This window comes from Struthio camelus, chromosome 7, assembly GCF_040807025.1.
Source record: "Struthio camelus isolate bStrCam1 chromosome 7, bStrCam1.hap1, whole genome shotgun sequence".
Classification (NCBI taxonomy): Eukaryota; Metazoa; Chordata; class Aves; order Struthioniformes; family Struthionidae; genus Struthio; species Struthio camelus.
Window position 1 is genome coordinate 25,508,531 of NC_090948.1, and position 17,368 is coordinate 25,525,898.

General features: G+C 36.0%; 1 protein-coding gene across 6 annotated transcripts in view; it reads left to right on the forward strand.

Annotated features, from left to right (window-relative positions):
- Positions 1-17,368, forward strand: part of ADK (adenosine kinase) — a 307,780-nt gene that overhangs the window by 72,778 nt on the left and 217,634 nt on the right. The gene's annotated exons all lie outside the window — the stretch shown is intronic.

Here is a 17,368-nt window from a genome sequence, read left to right on the forward strand (position 1 = left end):
TTTTTTTTTTTTAAAGATGTTTAAGATTTCACATACAGTTTAACTGATCACAGATGAAACTGTAAATTAATACCTCATGAGTTTTCCTGACTGCAGGGCATTGTTTGTAATTCAAAGCTGCTTTGTTCCTACAAACTAGGAAAAGGCCCTGTTCAAGCAAACAAATTAAAGAGTTCATCATGATATCAAACTATTTATTAAAAATGAAAACTCTAATTTTGAGTTATTATTCTACTGTGACTTTTATAATAACTGATTTAGAATTTTTTTCTTTTTTTTTTTTTAGCGTAAATCTTTAGGGATTGAAATAGAAGATCTAAAATTGCTTTTAATTGTTGGCCTTAATCTACCTTAGTAGAAATTCTTGTGCTCTCTCTCAAATAATTATGCTGCATACAAAAGGAAAAACACTACAAGTTGCTTAGTTCAATTTTTTCTTTGATCAGATTCATTTCCATTTCTACTGACTTGTGTATGGTGTCTCAGTACAAATAACAGCTCTATAACAGAGTATAAAACTCTTGGACATATTTCATGTATCAAATTGAATTCTCTCTCTAAAGCTGACAGGTTATTCGTAGCTAGAGGGTGAGGGTGAATGATATTCAACCCCCTTTTTGTGTTCTCTAACCTCAGAAAGGATTTGAGGGTGATCTTTTTATACTACTTCTCCTATTACCATGTAATTAGTGAATGAAAGGAAGAAAGGCAAATAAATGTAGCTTCATACAGTTTGAATGGCCATATCTTCTACATCATCTTGGTGTACTGCAGGTATTTGTGATCACATAAAGACCTGGGGAAGCTTAAAACAAAAAACAAAAACAAAAAACAACAAAAACCCCCTCTCGAGCAACTTGCCCTTCAGTTCAGCAAAAATAATCTATTTATGTGTTTGCGGTACACTCTTATCTACTTTGGTGAAGTTAACCGTTCCTGGGTTATGAAGCCACTGAAAGCTACTTTCCAAATTTGAGAAGGGAAGAGAATATGTCTCCTTCTTAATTTAAAAATAGTAACCAATTACTGTTTCAAATAAAGGTGCTACACAAGTCAATTTCTACTTCCTATTAGAAGAGATTCAAAAGCTACAAAGCTCATCAGAACTTTCAAGATGAATTTCATAACTTGAAGATTCATGATGACTCCTTCAAGCTTTAGAAAAAAACATATCTCCTCTTATGCTGTCAGATCCAGCCCCATGAAAAAGAAATGCTCTGAAGTGGAAGAGGGGTATGGAATGAAGAGAAGGGTATTCGGGGTCAGTCATTGTTTGAGAGACTGCTTCTGTTCTTATTGGGAGATTAGCAACAAGGCATATATCTTTGTAATCCATCTGTAGGCTTTTCCCAACCTTGAAACAAAGAAAAAGTGATTTGGCATGCTGATTGAGGGGAAAAAAATGCTAGCCTTCATGCCACCATTATAAGGGATGACCAAATGATCTCTATCTAAATTAGTACAATGTTTATTAGGCCAGTCTTTAAGAATGTTTTAATTAGGAACTGCTAATTGCTGTAGATTTTGAGTCAGAGAAATGCCTTTTTGTTTGCCTAAGTAACTGGGCTACAACAACTAAACTCCTTTATGCTCTGTAAAGAGACTTTGTGGCCCGCTAGTATTTCTACGTTTTCTTCGTAACTCTCCAGCCTGCTATTAAGGTCATGTTATAGAGGAGCCAAATGATAGTGCTTTGAGGCCATCTGATTCTATTTAGGATTTTTATATTGGACAACTTGACAACTGGACTCCCTATAGCACAGTTAGTGCCCTTCGCCTACTGCAGTAACACAAATGGGAGAAGCTGGATATGACTGCTTGTTTAAAAAGGCTTTCTCATGGCTGGTACTATCTGATCTCAAGTGGAAAGTGTCGTCTTCCACAATGACATTTCATACTGTTCTTTTCTTGAAGTCGTTGAACTTCTGCTCTGAATATTTATGAGTGTGTGTGTGAACCGTTCTCTGGAGTACGTTCCACATACCTTTGAGTGATTTAGGATTTTTTTCTTACTTTTCTCAGCAGATCAGACCTATGGAAGTTGAACTGGGAGAGAGATCTATAAGAAGGAAGAATCAAAAATAAGTAGGAGGCAAGAAGTTGATAAGCTTACGGATATTCTTCCTCAACAGTAGTCTGAGGCAGTGCCATGAACTTTTTAATGTGATAAAAATGTATACGTTTCATAGCGATGTGTTCCTAAATAGGATTAAAAATAGGAAAATGAGAGAGCTTGGCTAATTTTTTTAATTGATTTTAAAAAATGAAACAAAAACATATAATGATCTTACCTAGTCAAAATACCTTTCATGTTTCTGTTAAAAACTAGATTTTAACTTCAAAGGTTACAAAGTATAGTCAAGTATATTTGTCTTGGAGTGAGTGGAGAGGTGATGAGTTTCCTCTACTGAGACCTCAGCCGTGGTTCAATTTAAACAGGTTTAAAGAAGTGTAGACTGTGAATGGAAAAAAGTTACATATGGGGGAGTGGATTAGAAGAATGGGTAGGCATAGCTGACACAAAAAGCAGTTGAATTCCATGTATTTATGAACCATAGAACCCCCTATGATCATGAGATCCATGCATAAGTACTTACAAATAAGAGCAAACAAGCAGATACACAGAAAGACGGGATGTTCTGCTTATTAGTTCCCCTTCTTCCCTTTCTCCTGCCCACGGTAAATCAGAATGAAAAAGGTTTCTGAGTATCATTCTCACTTGGTTCATTTACTCTTCCCACCTTGCCCGTTCTGTGGCCCGTAGGTCTAGTATTGATCAACAGCTTCATTCCATTGGGAAGTGATGTTGTTGAAGTCCCCTTTGTGCTTTAGCAAGGAAGGTATATTTTTTTGCTAGTGCTGCAGGGGCTTCTTCCTGACCCTGATGCCTGGACTTGTAATACTGCAGAGTTTGACCTTCAGCTCATCTGCTGGTCATGCTTGCTGCACAGTCCCCTCTCCCAGCATTTGAGCCTTTCCTTTGGTCCTGTCATATCCAATGAGACATTCTTCATGTGGTGAGAGAGAGTCAGGAGCTCCCAGCTAAAGAAAGGTAGGTTTTGTCTGTGAATAAGGCAAGCTCTTACAGAAGCGTTCCGAAACAGAATGGTGTATTCAAACTCATGGGGAAGTCAGGTCACCCACCATCTTCTGTGAGGCAGAGACACTTCTATAATCATTTTCATTAAGCCTTCCAGTCAGTAACACTCTTCATGGATCTTCCCATAAGACTGCATGCTCTACAGGAAATACACCTGAGAAGGTGTTTACCTTAGGTAGCATCGCTCTAACGTGGTGAACACTGCAGGCTAACCTTTGGTGCAAGAGCCAAACTGCTTTTTCTGCATGCAGTTCAGTGTCATTAACATAACTCAGTACTTTGCTCAAGTCTTCTTAGTAGGACAGATTAACCGAAGTAGCATGTAACGGTGGCAAAGTTGGATTATTTAAAACAGCTGAAGCAGTCAGGTACCTCTGCTTGGTATTATATGAGAACATAGTTATGGTCGCATCCAGTCAGTCTGGAGGCTTGATTATTAATCTGAGAGGGACAAAGCAGCTGACAGGAGGAAAGGGCTGTGAAATGCAGCAAGCATGACTATATTTCTGTTGTATATTCTCCCAGCTTCCAGCAAATGCTATTTAGAACCTGCAGAACAGAGAAGGTAGGGATTTCTGTTGGGTGTGTGTTTGTTTGTTTTTTACTTGCCTAGGTGCTTTGTCTATGAATTAAATCTCATTTCATAAATTTAATCTAATTTTCCATTAATTTCGGCTATATTTTCATTCCCTTTCCCCAGTCTTATACCTGAGTGGTAATACTTAGGTCAAGACTCTTTATTTTATTAGGTTTAATTTTTCTTCATACATCATTCAGTGTGCAGTCCTGACATACTCTTAAAAAGATTTTCTAAAATCAGGCTTTCTCATCTACCTGCAGGATAGTCAGATTTGCCTATGGAAACTCTTTTTCTGGTCTTGCCTGGACAGCCCAGGGCCCTTTGCAGTGTTAGGTGGAGGAGCCTGTAGTCATTTGCTACAGGCAAAATTTGTATCATTTTGCTTCAGTGTTAATACAACATAACTAAAGGAACCAGAGAAAGAACTGGCTTTTGTGGAACTCCTCAGATGAGAGAGTGAGCTCTTCTATTGCTTACACCTACAGTTTGATACCACTGCTTAGTTAATGCATCCTTCCATCTTTGTATTTCGCTTTTCTTCTAATTTTAGAACCAGGGACAACTTTTTATGGCATCTCGACTTCATCTGATGCTTGTAGATAAGAAAGCTTTCCACTTAAGTTTGTGTTTAACCTTTAATCAGGTTGCCTTTTCTCCTGGACTAAGTCCACCTGATCCAAAAATAAGTATAGTGCTTGGTGGACTGATGTAATAAGATATTTTAAAAATGCAAGCACGTTAAGCTCCTTTGCCATCTCCATGTAATTTTATTAAAATAAGAAAGTATCAACCCTTTCAACTGAGTTAAAGCTATATAGATGCCTACAAAATTTTTTGATCTTCTGTTACCTCCAGATGCTTTTTTTTTTTCCCATTGATACTACTGCTTAATCCCAGTTGCTCCTTATTTGGTCCTTGCTCCTTAACTTTCTTCTGTATTAGTCTGCTGCTTAGTGCTAGTCTTCGCTGGCCTTTCATCGTAAAGATTTGGGGTTGCCTCTTAATTGTATTGGGAACACCGAGTGGAGTGACTCTTTGCAGCTGCTTAGGTTCTGCTAATTTTGGTTATTTTGACCTGATTATCCACTGTGTCATAACATAAATATTTACTGTAAAATGGCCTTCCAGAAACAGAAATTAAATTTCAGTGGTCTGTGGCTTCTGGGTTCCCACTCTCCCTCTCAAAAAGAATATGCTTCAACTTGTCCTGTGCTTTGGGACGTACACAAAGATTAATTATTATTTCCTAATTTTTGGAGGGCTGAGGACAAGAAAATTTTCTTCCTCTTTTATTCCAGTCCCCTTAGGAGGGGAGATAAATTGTTTCATGCACAGCTTCTGTGACTAACTGCTGCTTCTTAGGAATGTTGTTCTGCACAAGCTGATGTGATTCAGTGAAACTTAACAGCTGATCACAAGCTTAGTAATAGCATGAAGACTTAACACTGAGTATCAGGGAGTCCACAGAGAAGGGAAGTCAAAATGGCTAATTTATCTGAGGGAGCCTCTCAGTGTTGTCGTATTTGGGTCAAATGTTTGGGTTTTTCCGTTTAGTCCCTGGGTTATTGTTCTGCTGTGGAATTAGACTTTTAGTGCTGTTTGGAATATTACTTTTTGAAATGTTTTATGCAGTACAGTTCCCCTGCAGCTTTTTTTTTTTTTTTACTTGTGAATTTTTTTGCTGTTCATTGCATATGCTAGGTTTTTTTTTTTTTTTTTTTCCAAAAGGTGACCCTCTGAGATTGTACCTATGGAGTGAAGAGATGGACTGAATTGTCATAGGCTGTGGGATGAGTTATTTTTAGCTGTTGGCATTTCAGGCTGGAACACTTCATTCTGTCGTGCCTGCTAATGAGTCATCTGGTGAAAATGGGCTTCTCTTGCTTTCAGAGAGGGTCTGTAGCAAATAATAATAGGCCAATCTCTGCAGGAGATAATCTATCCAGTAACTAAAGCTTTGACTGGAAAATATGTTGAAATGGAGACTTATCACCTCCCTGTAAGAATAGGCACGCACTCACTATTCTTATTATATTGAGATGGATATGAAAATCGCAAATACTAGAAGACTGATGAAGAGTCTACTGATGGTATTACAGTGAAACATTTCTAGAAAAGCTTAATTGGAGACAGCTCACCTTTTACAGATGGAGAAGAATATGTACTCGCTTCCTAACTCAGAACATAGTTGATTTGCTGGAATATTATATGTTGCTTAGTGGATTCTGGAAATATACCTTACCATAAAAAGTCTTATATAGATTGTCTCTTTCAAGGAAACCAAAATTTATCAACATTCAATATACTATTTTTAAGGATTAGCCAGCATCTTTGTTTTGATCATTACTGAAGAATACATTGAAGATCTTTTTTTTGTTGCTGTGTGCAGTTCATAGTCTCTCCCTTAAAGATGACCTCTTCCCTTAAGTTTTGATGGTTTTGTGTTCATACAGCAGGAGGCTTTGTCTCACAGCTGAAAATAACACCACTCAGGTGGAAAACTTCATATAAAAATAATTGATCAAAGGGGCTAATCCAGTTCCTTCATCTTTCTCACTTATTGAAATTCCAGAATTCAGTCATATAAATGATTCATTTATTTTTAAAAAAGACAGGGGTGGAGGGGGAAGACACCTGTATCCAGATTCATGGAGTGTTGTATGAAGGGGGGGGGAGTATGCTATAAAAGAAATGATTTAAGGAATAGCATCAGTGTCAAGTCTGTGTGTTGCCTTGATACTTCTGATACTGCTTCTGGTCTATACTTTTATTTACGTATCTTTCTTTTGTAAAGTATGTTACAAGTCTGAAGAGACCTTTCTGTTTTAGAGGCAGGAGGATGTTTGCTTTAGAGCAATTATTTTTTTACTGTTCATTAATTATTGTAGCTATTTCAGTTTGCTTTTTTCACTTATCAGTGGATTATTGAGACATAAGAAACCCTATTTAGAGAAATATTTTTGCATTATTAGCACCTATTGAGCCTTCAACCTGTACTGTTTTAACCCATCTTCCTTATATTGCTGTGATCATTGTACAAAATCCTTTAAACTAATCTAGCTCTAATGCTTCTGACATTGCCAGGCAGTTGCTGCTAAATAACCCATAAGGCTTAGACTGGGTTAGTCAAGATTAATATTTTACGTTTAGAAATTTGGGATATGTCCACATTGCAGACAGTAGTGTTGTAATCAAACACTTGAGATACACATGCTAGTTTATTTAAAGGTAGCAGAATCAATTTAACTGCAGCAGCATGGAACTCTTCATGGGAAAATTTACCCTGCATTTTAGCAGTAAGAATTAACCTTTACTGAACTCCAGGCTGCTGTGGCTAGACTGCTTCCAGAACCTGATCTCATTTGTTTATAGCTGGCTTGAATACACTACACTGACTCAGTAGCTTCTCCCTTAACTGTCTCCCTAGTAGGCAATTTGTGCATCTCTTCATGGGGCAGTCTGTGCTATGTATGCAGCCCTAGGATGCTTGTCCCACCAGGATAAGTTGTCCTGCTTGTAGGAAAGACAGTGAAAGCAAACTAGTTCCATGTTACTCTTTCTGAAACAGTTCTGATTACTTCCTACTTAAAATTATTATTTTCTAAAATGTCCTAAGATGCTGGTAATAAACAGTTGATTCATTTCCAATCCCTTTTAATGAAAATACAGATTTGGACATGTGATTACACACGTACCAAAAACTTACAAAAAGGAAACGTGTTAGGCAGTATAAAAAGAGTAAGTGCTTGTGATAGTAAATACTGCCTGTGTTCAGGTTACAGGAACTCATGTTATTATCAGCTATCAGTAGGTAATTTCATCCAGGGATATTCACAACAAAATTTTATTGAAAAAAGGGGAGGGGAAAGAGATTTTGAAGGATTAAAGAGGAGAATTAAATGAGAAATCTTACTTGGTATTTACTATTGACTTTGCTCTGCACTCATTTTATTGTACATTCCTAAGGTTTGCCTCAGGAAAATTATGACAGCTCACTCACTACAAGTTAGTAAGAGCTTGGAGTAGACCTTTATCTTATTGGAGAACTGAAGTATCCTGATGTAATTTAAATGTTTTCTTGGTTGAAAGCCAATGTACTGACTTGATACGTGTTTTAATACAACTTAAAATAACACAGGTGCTGAGGAAAAATAGATATATTAGCAGTGTGGTTAAATTGACAAGGACTATTAGTGTTACTGAAAATAACAGATTGATTTATATAGACTATAGTTACAACTATCATCATTGTTTTGGACTTAGTGTTACTAGAAAGAGAATATTACTCAGATAAAATATTTCTTAATCTGAGTGATATATGGAAGTAACGAGCTTGTAATTTTTTTTTGGAACAGCTCTGTTTCTGCAAAACTTTTTTGATATTTTTCAACTCTGAGTTAGACCCCAAACTGTGCAACTTGTCTGACGTGTTTGTTTTACTGTTCTGATGTATTTATAGATAAAAATACAAATTATGAAGTTATTGCACCATTCACAGTAAAATATTTCTCTTTGCCAAGTGTGTGTGCATGTCTTTTTGTGTCAGCTTTTTAAAGGTAGCTTAGTATGATTTGAGCTGCAGCTTTAGATAACCTGAATTTTAGCAAAGATAAGGTCTAAGATTTCTTGTATGATGACTGGATAGTTTTAATATTAAAATATTCTTTGCAAACATTCCATTAGGTTAAACACATTTTCACTTTGATGTGACCTGGAGTAAGCCGCTGCTTGTGAAACAGTGGCTTCAATTAGCATTCATTAAAGAATTATTGACGGTTAACACCTGGTCTGCTGGGCCAAGTGGGAAGCATCTAATGCAGTCTCATATGATTGTTGCGTAATTAGGATTATGATCTCTAATTTTCTTTTAATTTTGTAAATCTAGTCTTATTTCCAAAAGCATTCAGTTATGTGTCATCCTGCGTCTTTATTGTGGGACAAACTTATTGATGTTATGAAGACTAAAAAGTGTATTACTATCTAATTAGAAAACCAGCTTGTCCTTACATTGAGTAGTTAGCAAGAAAATTTGGACATGGAAAATTTACAAATAGGTCTCAGAGTTAGAAAGTCTGTGTTCTTCCCATACTACTTATGAGCAGCAAACAAAAAAAAACCACAAATATTTTTCAAGTAATGCTCATGTGTACATGCTAACAAACATACACAAATGACATCAGGCGCAAGCATAAATGTTTCTATAATACTACTGAGAAATAAGAAATAAATGATGTAGTCGGTGCATCTAAGGATGATAAAGGTAACCACTAGAAATTTCCCCTTGCCTGCAAAATCTTTTGACCCTTATTGGTTACATATAAAGGCAAGAAGCTATTTCTGGCTGCAGTGTTTTGTAGTAATACTGTGTGAGTCTGGAGATGTGTTGAGAAGATCTTTGAAACTTGGCTGATCATTTGGAAGATCTTCCAAAAAAAGAAAGAAGAGTGGAAAAGTAGTGTAAGCTTCTAGTGAGTTACTGAATTGACAGATTCTCTGAGAGCAGAGAAGTTCTGATTACCTTTCCTCAGATGAAATTAAAAAAAAATTTTTGATTAGAAGTTTAATAAAAGAAAAGGAATTGTAATCAAGAGTTTTTGACCTATAATATAATAATCATATATGCTAGACATATTTTAGGGTTTCTATGTGAATATGCTCTGTGTATATGCAATGTGTGTATGTATTTGTGGTGTGTTTAACTCCAGTTAGAAATAGAAATGTAATCCTTTAGTAATTTAGAGGTATAGTTTTCATTCCTAACTCTTCCTGTTGTTCAGTGTTTCAAAATATCAAAAAAAAAAAAAAAAGCTTCATGGTGGCTGACGCTTTTGGGTATAATCATGTACATTTTTGAGATAACGTAGAGAGGGAAAATATCCAGATAATCTGGAATAAGAGAGGCTTTTCACAGAACACTTGCATAAATTTGCCTGACTCTTTACTGAGAAAAGAAAAAAAATTACTTTGAGAAATGTCTTTAAATCATGGTCCTTAAAAGCTGATGTTTTAACCTTACATTTGAATGACTGTTACTTTTTCCATCTTGTTTCAATATGCCTAAATGCAAACACATGTGGAAAATGTTCTTTTGGCTTTTATCAAACTGACATTTAAGTGCATTTTTTCAGCCTCGCTAACATTTGTGGTAAAATATTTCAAAGCTATGAATCTTGCAATTTGCCTATGCATTTTTTTTTCTTTCATATATTAACATTTGGTACTCATAATCTTAACCTGGTTGGAATTACTGACTTTTTTCATTTGCTGTTTGTTTGGATGAGGTGATTAGGAAAATACTTTATGTGAAATTCTAGTTTGCAGTAGTAAATGCTTCCATGGAGAGTCACTGTTTTCTGAATTTCAGTAAAAAGAAGAGAAAAACTATCTCTAATCGAAAATCTACTGTTTTCAATTGCAGCAATCATATTCTTAACACATGTAGCTTTCTGTTGTGTTAGATGTACATGCTGCTAAACTGTCTCCAAACTTCCTTTTTCGCATTTTTCATTCTTCCTTTCTATTCCCGTATCTGTTCCCAAATGCTTTAATTCCATGCCAAACTAATAAGGAGAAGAACTAGCTCTGGGTAGAGTCAGTCATTGCCAAGAAGCTGTTAAAAAGTTTTCTCATGTACCTCAGTAATTGTACCTCATTTCTCAAAGGTGATGTTTTCCCTCTTTTAGACTGAATTTTAAGCAAGAACAACCAATTATATCTGCATCTTAATCTTAACTGGTTCTATATCCAAAGACTAAGGATGAAATAATTCACATATATAACTGTCCTGTATAGGGTTTGAACTTTTAACATTCAGTTGTACAGTTTAGCTAGAGAAATTAGCAACACTCCTTAAAGTATGACTTGCTTTTCTTTTTCACCACAGTATTTGTCTTGAAAAAGTCTCCCCTTTATTTCTCTTTAAATATCAACTGTACTTTAGATAACAAAGTTTGAATCTTCCGAGACTAGACCTTTTCCTTAAATCAGAGTTAGTATTTCACTTAAGATCAAACTTCTGAGGGCTTTAACTTGCCTCCTAGCACCGAGCAGGGTAGGTTGTCTTCCCGCCGCGTGTGGCCCGGCTGCCTGGCGGTGCGCCTGCCCGCCTGCGTTGGCCTGGCACCGGCCCCGGCTCTGCGGGATCTGCGAATGTGACAGCCGACAGGCTTGTCCAGACGGACGCCTACCTTCTTCTGCCGTGACCTGCAGAACAGCCAGGGCCCATGTTTAGCGTTATTTAGTTGTTTTCATTGATTTATTCCTTGAGGGCTTTCTTTGAAAATTGGAGATAAAATTTGATACTTTTTATGTAGCTTTGCTGAGTTTTTTTTAGTGTTATTAAAGTAGGTTGTATAAAATGATATTCACTCTCTCACATAATTTGCCTTTAATTTACAGAATGACTTCATAGGCATTCTGTCACAGGTTAGTTAATTTGAAGATTTAAGTGGATTTTTTTTTTTTTAAAGAAATGCGATTAAAAGGATCAGACATCAAATTGTCAGTGTATTAGCCCGGTTCTCCTCATAGCTGAGCATTTCACTTAAAGCTGTATCTCAATATGACCTCTTCTTGCAACCAGAAATGAATATCTGGGAAGGGTGTCAGAATTGCCTTTAATTACAATTCTTTAATTAAAATTTAACTTGAATTTATCCAATAGCTTGAACGTATGCTGAATCCTTGTCAACCTTCCACTCTAAAAGTATCCACAAAGCCTACGTTCGCACTCCCAACTTATCTCCAAAGAAGTTACAGGCTTATCCTTGCAACTTGAAACGTTTTGTTCAATACTTAAGATATACACACCTAAATGTTTATTGAAGGTTTTTATACTAGCAAACAAAAATGCACAATCCAGTGGAAATATGGTGTTATTACTATACAAAATAACCAGATTTTTGTCTTAACCTCACGCTGTCATTATCTGGCATGCAGAAGTAAAAAGGGCAAAAATTAGTTTTCCTTCCTCTCTAGCTGTTTTTGGCAGCTGATTTTTAAAGTGTAGCTCCCTGCTGATGTATGCTATTGAGTACATCTTAGGTAATAAGCAGATATATCAAAAGATATCCAGGGCAACACACCCTGCTGAAAAACAAGATATTATATTTCTCAACTTCTTGCAGATAAGTAACTTCTGACATCTGCACAAGAAGTGTTTTCTCCTGCTGCTATGTATATATGAGCGTGTTACAGTTTGTTATTCTAAGGCCATTGTACTCTTGAGGGTTGGAGGGGAGGGTTGGATTTTGGGATTTTTTGTTTTATTTTGCTTTTAGGGAGGATTGGGGAGGTTTACTTTTTGTTTTTTAGAGTCTAATATAATTTGTATCCAAAAACTTAACAGAATTACTTGAATTGCTTTATTTTTCCTGACTGTTCCCCTATTTCCTAATGTTGTCTAGGTGCAGTTGTAAGGAACATTTTTTTGAAACCATGATGTTTTTGAAGCCATGACTCTATTTGGTGCTGTATTACACAGAAAAAGAAGATAATCCCTGCTTAGAAAAGCCTTGGATTGTGTGTGTAAAGCAAGTTACTAGAGCAGGGTATTGATCCAGGAGAGGAATGCCAGTCATTATGCTGGAGAATAGCCTTGGGAAATCACACAGCCTTGCTGATGACTTTCTTAGACATGAAAGATAGTCTGAAGGAAGATTTAAAGTAGATCTGCTAATATTCATAGAAAATTCTAGTAACTGGCACTGGATGATATCATGGGTTAGTGAGAGAAAAGGTATTTTTGTTGACTGCTTTCTACCCTGAGGCTCTTGTAATTCGGAATGTACTGAGTGAAGGATAGTACATTCAGTGCCGTGGTGCTTGCAGGGCCTTGAAAATGAAGAGCAGAGGAAGAAGGGGACTGGAATAGGGCTGCAGAGAGCGACTCCGGGGACAGCTGAGGCAGGTGATCTTTGTAGCTGTTTGAGGGGCTTAGATACTAAGATGAGTGACTTTAGCTGGATAGTTATAGAAGAAAAGATGCATTTTAAGAGATGCTAGGAGAAAGGATGGTGTGAGACTTAAACATGATTTGGTAAGGGAACACGGGATAGTCTTAGTCCTGCTCAGGTTAGGAATAATCTGAGTGACAAACGGGGCTGTGAAATTGTCAGCAGTGAACAAAAAGGAGCAAGAAGGGAGAACTTACTGGGGAAACTCTAACAGCTGCCTCTAGTTTGAGGCAATGGTATGACATCTCCAAGAGGAGTTTGTGGGATGAAGGCATCCAGTCCAAAGTTCCTTTTAAAAATAGGCCTCCACCCTTTATACTGTTAGGAATTTGTGAAAATTTGTTCTCATTTATATTCTTCTGTAAAATAGCTTCTTTTATTACCTTCTAAGTAAACTTATTTCCATACTTTTTTAATAGGCACTGCTTCTCTCAAGTGTGAGGTTACTGAAGAGACATGCCTTTCTGTATCAAGTTAGCAGTCAATCCTTTAATGAAAAAAAAGGAAAAAGGGGAGGGGGAAAAAAAAGGAAACAAAAAGGCAACTGACAGAGTGTTTATCACTTCTAGTGTAACTGAGCAAAACGTTAACATATCCTCTTTGGTCAGTGCTGTGGTTGATCAGCAGTGTCACCACTGAAAACATGTTCCTGCAAATACAAACTTGGTTTTGTTAAAATACGCTGTAATGTGGTGAACAAATTCATGGTACCAAAAGTAGGGGCCCCTCTAAATAGTGCTGATCGTGGGATTTATTATTCTGTTATTTAAGGTAATGGTATGTTGCTAGGTCAACAGAAGGGTCACAGTTCTCAGATACAGCAGAGCCTTAAGAAATACTCGGAAAGACCATCAATTGCAGGAGCTGTAACAAAAATATTATTCAGTCTAGCTCATAAGGTTCTAATTTTCTTGAATTATCAAAAGCGTGATAACGGCTTACTCCTAAAGCACACACAGAAGCTCTGTTTAGCTTTCACTGGCCTCAGAGCAGTTTTTACAGTTGAACTTTCTTCCTTAAAATGAGGAATTTTATAAAAGCAAAAACCCTGTTTCTGAGGAGGTGCTGGAGAGAGGGAATCTTTCCTCTGCAGGTCAGACAGTGACGGTCAGTTTTCCCATGCCTTCTACTGACATTTTGAAAAATGCCCATCTAAATGTTCATTTTCTTAAGACAAAAAGCAATTGGCATTCTGAATTTTGAGCTCATATTTTTAAACAACATGGTTATTAGACCCTTGTGGATTAAACAACACAATTTATATCCTCCTTTTGATATGACGCAACAAATGGTCAGCAAAAGTACTTTCCCTGTATTTGTATGAACTCTCGTAGTATTTTATACAACAGGCCCTTATTAGGGGTGCTGAGTGGCTATCTTAATTCAAAGAAATGAATTAGGTCTTTTAGTGTTCAGTCTGAAATAGTGAAAGGCAGTGGCCATAGTTTGTTTGCCTTATTCCACTAAATAATTGTAGAAGAGTTTGTTGAGGTTGGTTTTTAGCCTACATCAGCTGTCACCCTGATATCTTGATATTAAGGACAGTGCTTTTAGGCTATTTGCTTCTAGTTTTGGTTTGGTTTTTTTCTAAGTTCAGATAACAGCCTTTTCATTTGTTAGATCTTTTTCATTTAAATTGCAAGATGAAGAAATGGAGTACATTAGAAGCTCTAAATCTAGATGAGTATGTCGTCTATTACTGTCTACTAATAAAAAGTATAACGTGCCACTAAATAATACAGGCAATTGAAATACTAGATGCTTTCAGGTAAAGGAATTAAAATATAAGCATTACAATATCAGCAGATATGCTTGTTGATATTAAAAAAAAAAAAAAAAAAAAAGTTTGTGCCGGGCACTGCACACTCAAATTGATTGAAAATGTAAAATATCAATTAAAGAAAAAATATTGCCAAAATACTAAATTGATTCATGATGGTTTTGTATATCTTTGCTTGAGAAGCAATTGTTATGAGATTTGTTGTTTTTTTTCCCCTCTCAGCTACTTGCTATCATTTGAGGTTTCAGTTGCTTGACATAAAATTGGTGGATAATTAGTAGTGTGGATAGCTGTGAAAAGCATATGTAGTAATTTAGTTCTTGGTTCTTTCTAATTGCCTGCCCATCGGTAGTTTGCTAGGGTGAGTAGCTCATTATTCAAACATTTTAAAAGGAAAGTACTCTAGAAATGAAAATGCTCTTATTATTAACACAGTATTGAAAATCGAAACCTTTTAAATAAACAAGTCATTATTTGACAAATCTGTCCCAAAAGCCATTGTTCACATATTAGGAGGAGAATGGCAGATACAGTTCATTTTTCCCTCTATCTGAAATAAAGGTGTATCAGTTTGTTTTAGAAAATGTTAAAACTGAAGACATTCAAATACGTTGAAATAAAATGAAAGCCTATCTAAATAGGCAAGCTTCATTGTTAAAGCTAAACATCTAAAGTTAATAGACTTTAAGGACAAACCTATGCTATTAATTAGGGATGACCTTGAGGTCATTTTAAACCCCCAATATGCCACTGAATTTGTACACTTACATTTATTTAGCTTGCCTGCAGGAGTACTTCCTTCTGAGTCTAGAAGCTCTATTGTTAATCCTGCTTTTTAATTCACTCATTTTTGAAGTGCGCTTAGAACTTGGTGGCATGATGCAGTATTTGTGCACCATCTCCCTGCAGTTTCCACAACTGCCTCGTTCTAGCTGACGCTTTACTTTCCCTTTCCATAGCCTGTTACTAGAGAAAAAGCTGGTTCTTAAGATGCTGTGGACAGAGGTGCAAAATGTGCCATAACCAAGGAAAAGTGTCTCCTGCAACTCCATCTGGGTGATCTTAACCCTAAAGCTTGATCCCAGATATGAGGATAGATATTTCCCTTAAAGGCTTAAATATTTGTTTCAATGTGGAAACCTAATAATACACTACTGCATGGTACCGTTTTAGTATGAAATATAGGAGTAGTCACAAACTGTACAAGTAAGGTAGGACTAATACTAAGGGTGAGATGGTGCTATTTCTAAATTGCTTAGCTTTTTATTTTTTTTAATAGTGAAGTAGGGTTTGGTTTTGTTTTGTTTTTTTTCCTTCATGCTGTCTTTCAGGGATAAGTTGACAAACCCAAATGAATGGTAGAAGATAGTGTATATAAATTGTCCTTAACTTCTTTCCAATCTGTTTTCAGTCATTTGAAAAAGAAAAAAATGCTGAACTTTGCAGTTCTAGAAATTACTCTTTCTCCTGTTCCTTCATCCCACCTCCGATAAGATAAATGACAGGGAGTAATTCAAAACCTTAAGTATTTAACCCTTGTCCAAGAAACTGTAGAAGTAGCATCTTCAAAGACTGAGAAGTTAAAGAGGATAAAATATATAGAAAGTGAACATTTTCAGATATGTGAACCTGAAATATTTTAAATTTTGCTATGTACCATGCTCAAAAACCTGAATAGTCCTGTGAGAACTTGTGTCAAATTCTGAGACAAATTTTATTTATTTAAAAGAAAGAGTATAAATTTTAGTGCACCTTAGCAAGCCACTAAAGTTTCCTTGATGATATTACTTTATATCTTCAGAACGTTTAACAGAAACCGATAAGGAAATTGCTGTTGAATCACTAGGGTACTAGTACCTGTGTTTGGGTGTGTGGGGGGGAAGATTCATGAAAGGATTTAATAACAACCTTTTAGGAGACCACCTGCTAAAATGAGGATGGTTTATTTATGATGTCACGAGTCTGGCAAGTAATGACAGAGTAAAAGACTGCTGTTTAAGACTACCATTTGCTAATAGCGCAATAGTATCCTAAGAAGAATGTTTTTTCAATTAAGCTTCCAAAGGACATTCCTGTTGAGCAAACCAGTCTCTTAAGAAACTTTAAGTAAAAAATCCCCAAATAGATTTACAGTTCAACACTATTTCTGTAAATCATTTTTAAAACTAATGTATCTTTGGTCCCCTAAAAGAGGCTCACTCTGTTGGCTTCTTAGCGCTAGGCTTTTTTTTTCTTTTTTTTCCCTTTTCTTTTTCTTTTTCTTTTCTTTTTTTTTGGAAGTAGTCCATACCTAATTAAAATATTGCTTTGACTTTTTCACTGACCCTATCTGGAATGAAAAAAATCAACCTGTACTGCTTTTTCTGTCTGTCTCTTTTTTTTTTTTTTTTTTGGGGGGGGGGGGGGAGTGGGGCGGGACCAGTCCATTTTCTTTCTTTTCTGATATCTAAATAAGCAAGCAAACCACTTACTTACATCTTATTAAACTCATCACTGTGTCTTGTAAAATAAAAACTGATGTTGGCTCTGAAAATATATTTTTGCTGTTTTTGTCATATACCTTGAAATCGGTTCTGCAAAGTGAAATTAAAGTTTTAGAAACAGTCTAAAGAATATATTTACATAGCAACATGAAGGCTCTTCCACAAATACTATCTTTTCTGTCTCTTCTAACATTGCTAATAGATCTGGTCATAAAAGTTGGTCACCTGTCACAATACCATATTTCATATGTAAACTTAAAACATAGCACAGTTGCTTAGGTTCAGTTGCTCTGGAAATATATCCTGGACCTCTTTCATCTTCTCACTGAACTTTACATTCTACTTTTAGGCTTAACGCAGTGGGATGAATCTCTGAATATCTTCATTTATATAATTTTTCTTTATACGAGAATAATTTTATTTATCTAAAAGTTAATTGAAGATAAGCATAATCAGGATTAATTGCTTCAG